The following is a 6,200-nucleotide window of genomic DNA, read 5'->3' on the forward strand; positions in this document are numbered from 1 at the left end:
CCTATTACTCTGAATTTACTGCAGGATTCCTTCAAAATCAATGAATCTTGCTTATAAATCAATGAATCTTACTCTTACTCAATAACAAAAACAAAACCATGATTTTTTCAATGTTGGTTTGGGGACCAAATAACTAGAGTTCCCCAAATATTTAGTATGAGAAAGTCTACTAAAATTTAAATACTTCTCTAGTGAAGGAATGAACTTTATGTTAAAATTCATTCAGCAATAATAGCCCATTATAGAAGTTTTAAAATTTACTCTAAATTAAGGGTTGACAAACTTTTTCTGTAAAAGGCCAGATAGTATTTTTAAATACTTTATCTTTTTTAACAACTCTAAAAATGTAAGAGCCAATTGAAAGCAGTGGGAGTATTCACATTGCAGTCAACCAATCTCCAAATCTCATTACATCTTAAAAAAGCTGAAACTCTACACCCACTGAACTAACAGTTCTCCCGTTCCCCTTGTATTCCTGTGTACACAGCAGCACTAGACACCATTAGGGGATAGAAAGAAGGGTCTGTGGTCAGGGTTAAAAGGTCAAAGTGCACACACCAATGTTCACAACAGCAATATTCACAATAGGCAAAAGATGGATACCCAAATACCCACTGACAGGTGAATGGATAAAGAACAGGTGGTATATACATACAATATCATACTAGTCAGCCTTAAAAAAGTTCTGATACCTGCTACAACATGAATGGACCTTAAAAACATTATGCTAAGTGAAATACGCTAGATGTAAAAGGACAACTACTGTATGACTCCCCTTACACGAAGTACCTATTCATAGAGACAAAGTAGGATGGTGATTCCCACGAACTGGGGGAAAAGGGAAATGGGGAGTTAGTGTCAAATAGATAAAGTTTCATTTTGGGACAATGAAAAAATTGCATATGGATTTGGTGGTGGCAGTTTCACAACAATATGAATGTACTTAACGCCACTTAACTGTACATTTAAAAATGGTTAAATGGCGCCTGGGTGGCTCAGTCGTTAAACGTCTGCCTTCGGCTCAGGTCATGATCCCGGCGTCCTGGGATTGAGTCCCACATTGGGCTCCCCACTCAGCGGAAAGCCTGCTTCTCCCTCTCCCACTCCCCCTGCTTGTGTTCCCTCTCTCGCTCTCTCTCTGTTGAAAAATAAATAAAATCCTGGGGCGCCTGGGTGGCTCAGTTGGTTAAGAGACTGCCTTCGGCTCAGGTCATGATCCTGGAGTCCCGGAATCAAGTCCCGCATCAGGCTCGCTGCTCAGTAGGGAGTCTGCTTCTCCCTCTGACCCTCTTCCCTCTCGTGCTATCTCTCATTCTCTCTCTCTCAAATAAATAAATAAAATCTTTAAAAAAAATAAAAAATAAAAATCTTTAAAAAAATGGTTAAATGGCAAATTTTATATTGCTATTTTACTACAATAAAAAGATGTAAAAATAGCTCTTAGCTCATGAGCCATACGGAAATAGACTGCAGACCACAACAGGGTGGCAGGCCATAGTTTGCTCTGAATCCTAAGACCCACTGAACAAAATGAACGAAATGACATGAAATATTTAAAAATTTTTTCCAAGTCATTATAATTGTCTTTTAACATGAACATGTTAAACAGATTTTCACATTTCACATATTTGTTACATCCACCAAAACTTTTAATGCAATCAAAAAATACTTGAGAGAAGTCTAAGATGAGGTCAAAATGTATATAAAGACATACAGACATATATGTAGAAATCTGGTATTACACAGACGTATGTACAGCTTTACCTATTACAGATGCAGAGGAGGCAAAAATGAATAAACTATATTGTCTTCAATGAAGCTTAAAATGTAACCTAAACAATGTGGTAGGTAAAGCTGACACTTAATGGGCAAAAATACTCAGTTTCAAAGTTCAGATTTTAAAGTTTGATATTACAGCTTGTTCCACTTTTATTTTCTTCCCCATTTATTGGGTACATAGTATGCTATTTTCCCTCCCATTTGGGGGGAGAAAAAAATGACACATTACAGAATCAAGCATAATGTAAAGACCTACTCACATCCCCTCCCTGCATTTGCAACCTTTAAATCTAACACTCACTTAACTCTTTCATTGGTTAGCACAATCTCAGACTCTGAAGGCAACATATTCCTAAAAAAGAAAACCCCAGACACTTTTTCTAGGCTTAAAGTCAGCTCTAGGCAAAAAATCACTCTATGCCAGAAGCCTTTTTCAAATAGAGTGTATGTAAATATAGAGACAAAGGACATGGTTCCAGTTATCTATTCTCTGGCACAGACACGTAACAACCAACCCTAAACAAAGAAGTAAAACAATCATTTTCATAATGCTTATGGATTCTTTTTAAGACTTTATTGTTTTCTCAGAGCAGTTTCGGATTTACAACAAAACTGAGCAAAAGGCACAGAGAATTCCTATATACCCACTGTCCCCCCACATGCACAGCCTCTCCCATTATCAGGATTGTCTACCAGAAGGGTAAATTTTTTACCAAGGATCAGTCTACATCGACATATCAAAATCACCCAAAGTCCACTATTTACCTTAGGGTTCATACTTGGTGATGTACATTCTATGGATTTGGACAAAAGCACAGTGACATACATTCATTATAATATACAGAGTATTTTCGTTGCCCTAAAAATCCTCTATATTCTGCCTATTCATCTCTCCCTTTTCCCCATCTGGCAACCACTAATCTTTTTTACTGTCTCCATAGTTTCGTCTTTTCCAGAATGGCATATAATTGGAATCATAGTGTATAGCCTTTTCAAATTGGCTTCTTTCACCTTGTAGTTGTCATTTAAGTTTCCTCCATGTCTTTTCATAGCTTGACAGCTCAATTCTTTTTAGTGCTAAATAATATTCCATTGCCTGAATGTACCACTGTTTATTAATCCATTTATCTACTGAAGGACATCTTGGTTGCTTCTAAGTTTTGGCAATTATGAGTAAAAGTGCTATAAACATCAAGGTGTAGGTTTCTGTATGGACAGAAGATTTCACCTACTTTAGGTAGAGTAACAAGTGCAATTGTTGGTTCACATGGGAAGAGTATGTTTCATTTTATAAGAAACTTACAAACTATCTTCCAAAGTGGCTGTACCGTTTTGCATTCCCACTAACAATGTATGAGAATCCTTTTGCTCCACATCTTCACCAGCGTTTGGTGTTGTCAGTGTTCTGGATTTTGGCCATTCTATTAGCCATGTAGTGGTAAGTCATTTTGTTTTACTTTGCATTTCCCTGATTGTATGATGTAGAGCATCTTTGCATATACTCACTTGACATCTGTATTATCTTCTTCGGTGAGGTCTGTTAAGGTGTTTGGCCAATTTTTTTAATGAGTTTTTATTTTCCTATTGTTGAGTTTTAAAAGTTCTTTATATATTTTGAGTAACAGTCCTTTATTAGATGCATTTTTTACAAATATTTCTCCCAACCTTGTCTTGTTTTCCAATTCTTTTAAGGCCATGGATTCTTCAGGTCAGGAATTAGGACAAGACAGAACAGGAATGGCTTGCTTCTGGTCCACAAGTCTATGGCCTCAGCTGGGAAGACTGAAAAGACTGAAGGGTGGCTCAAATGGCTGAGAGCTGGAATCTGCTTCATCACTCATGTAACTGGTTCCTGGGCTAACTGGAGGGTGGGCTCAGCTATGACTGTCAATGAGAGTACTTCAAGGGGTCTCCCTATTGTTCTGGGCTTTCCACAGCACACCGGACTCAGATAGTCAACTTCTTACATAATGGCTGAGAGTTCCAAAAGCAAGTGTTTCAACAGACAAGATGGAGTTGCATGGCCTTTTATGACCTAGCCTCTGACGTCACATATGGTGATTATGATCACTTTCACTATATTCTATTGTATAAATCAATCATAAGCCCATCCAGATTTAAGGGGAGGGGACACAAGGTATATCTTTTTATGGGAAGGACATCAAAGAAGTGGTACCATATTTTAAAACCACCATGGACATATTTAGAGAGAGATGGAAACCTATGCCAAAGGGTTAACAGTGCCACCTCCCAGGATCCCTCAAAGTGAATTTTATTAACTTATTATTTTGTCAGACTAACCCAAACATATCCTCCTTGGATGTCAAAGTTCCATCTACGTATTTTCATATAATACAGTAACAAAGAGAAACTTCATTTTATCTATATAAACTGCATTAAGGATGACTAATATCTTACTTTTGGCCCTAGTACCATCTGCCAGTTTCAGCCATTTCTTATTTTCTGAACAACATCAAGCTGAGATCCATCCTCTGGCTTAGGCTAAGGCATATCCAGAAAAAATACAGAGAATACCTATAGCAAGTATAGCAAGTAGATTAGGATCATGCCAGCATTTTAACTGCTGAAACTGGTGGCCATTCTCTATCTCAGTGATTGCTAGACTTTAGGATTTCATGAACCAAGAAAAATTTCAGAAATAAAATAAACCAAATGGGAGCAAATAAAATTAGCAACATTTTATTTTCCAAGGAAAAATATTTAGGAAACAACTACTGCTCTATAACTGTCATCACATAAAAGAAATAGAATGGACAATTTCAAAATAAAGCACAATCCTTAAGAGTAAGTTTGACTAAATGAAAACTCACTATATATATATTTTTCTCATTTCCCCACTGATCTGCAGAAACTTCACCATAGATGAAATTCACAAACTGGTGTGTGAAACCACTTGTGCTTAGGACATTCTGGTCTCTTCCATCTCTTGCTTTATTCTAATAGTTCTAGAACTTTAGCTTGCTCCTAGGGACTCAGTCTAGAAGACATATAAATACATAATTATAATACAACATGAATGCTGTAAGGATACAGAGAAAAAACTGTGAAAGGTTTCATACATTGGGTGAAAATGATTTGCCCATGAGCAGGAAGGAGGAAAACTATTAAAGGTGGCAATGACTATGGCTGAAAGCACAGAGACAATCTGTGTGTGCGGTATATCCAAGGAATATATATTGTGTTCTAAAAAGTAAGTAGTGGTTATACTTGGTTGTACAGCAAGGGCTACTTTTCTTTATTCTTCTATTTTCTGAAATTTAACAGTGGAATATGCATTAATTTAATGACCAGGAAATAACTATTTTAATTTTGTAGACTACCTTAGGAAGAACAAACAAAAGGCCTATTTCCCTTTAAGAAAGCAGTTTGTATTAAAAGAGGCCAGGTTGGAAAATGGAGATGCTAAGGATTTGATAGATGGGTGCAGAAATCCAGCTCCAGACTTTGGCTAGAACGGATGACACTGGGACTGGTAACATTCCCTCAGTGCCTCTGTGAGAATTCTAGGCTAGGTGCACTCAATACCGAGGTTTTCTTGTCCACATAGTCATTAGTCAGAAATTCTCAGGTGGCAGGTGCTGTCTGACAGGTCAAATGCTTAGCAGTGCCTTTGGAGTCAAGAGACCAAGGTTAGAATTCTGGCTCTACCACTAACTAGCTCAATGAGCAAAAGGAAATTAATCACTTGAACCTGTTTTCTCATCTGTAACATGGAAAACTGCCTACTTCTCTGGCTTTTTGTACAGATCAACTGATATAATAGAGGTATTTAGTACAATGTCTGCCCCTCAGAAAATGAGAATTAAAATATAGGACACTTTTATATATCTAATGGAGAAGTTAGGTATTTGTTTGCTTTACTGGTTTTGAAAGGCCTTAAGGTCCTATTTGCCATTTGTTCTATAGGTTTAGCTAAAAGCTGTAAGCACATAAAAAGTCTGTCAGTTGGAATGTCAAAACCTTTTGAAACTTAAGGGTATGAGAGTTTCTAACACAAATTCTAAATACGGAAAGGATATTCATTATTTGCGGTTGCTTCTAAAATTAAGCTACCTTTAGAATGTTCTGCAGGATCCAGAAAGAACTAAGTAGCCCTCCCCTAGATTCGAACAACTGATAAAAAACGAGGAGGACGTTTCCCATTCTTCACTGACTTACTCCGGCTGGCTCCCCCACCCACTCCCAGAGAGAACCGGAGATCTTTGTGCAGCTAAAAGGCTCAGTTCTAAGGTCTTACCCAGGCTTTCTTAATGCTGGAATACAGCGAGCAGAATAATGTAGTAGGTGTTCCTCAAGTCTTTTCAAACAATTCTTAACAGCTTCCACAATGCTGTTCACAGGCCATCGAGAAGCAAGTACCAATTCCAACAACTCCCATCTACTCTTCTCTTCCCAATCTT

General features: G+C 37.5%; 1 long non-coding RNA gene across 2 annotated transcripts in view; it reads right to left on the minus strand.

Moving 5' to 3' along the window:
* LOC113924365 overlaps positions 1-6,190 on the minus strand; it is a 93,626-nt gene extending 87,436 nt beyond the window's left edge. For both annotated transcript variants that reach the window (XR_003520647.1, XR_003520646.1), the window contains exon 1: positions 6,038-6,190. This is a non-coding gene — a long non-coding RNA (uncharacterized LOC113924365). The remainder of the gene's footprint in view (positions 1-6,037) is intronic.
* Between the last annotated feature and the right edge of the window lie 10 nt (positions 6,191-6,200).

The sequence above is a fragment of the Zalophus californianus genome, chromosome 2 (genome assembly GCF_009762305.2).
Source record: "Zalophus californianus isolate mZalCal1 chromosome 2, mZalCal1.pri.v2, whole genome shotgun sequence".
Taxonomy (NCBI): Eukaryota; Metazoa; Chordata; class Mammalia; order Carnivora; family Otariidae; genus Zalophus; species Zalophus californianus.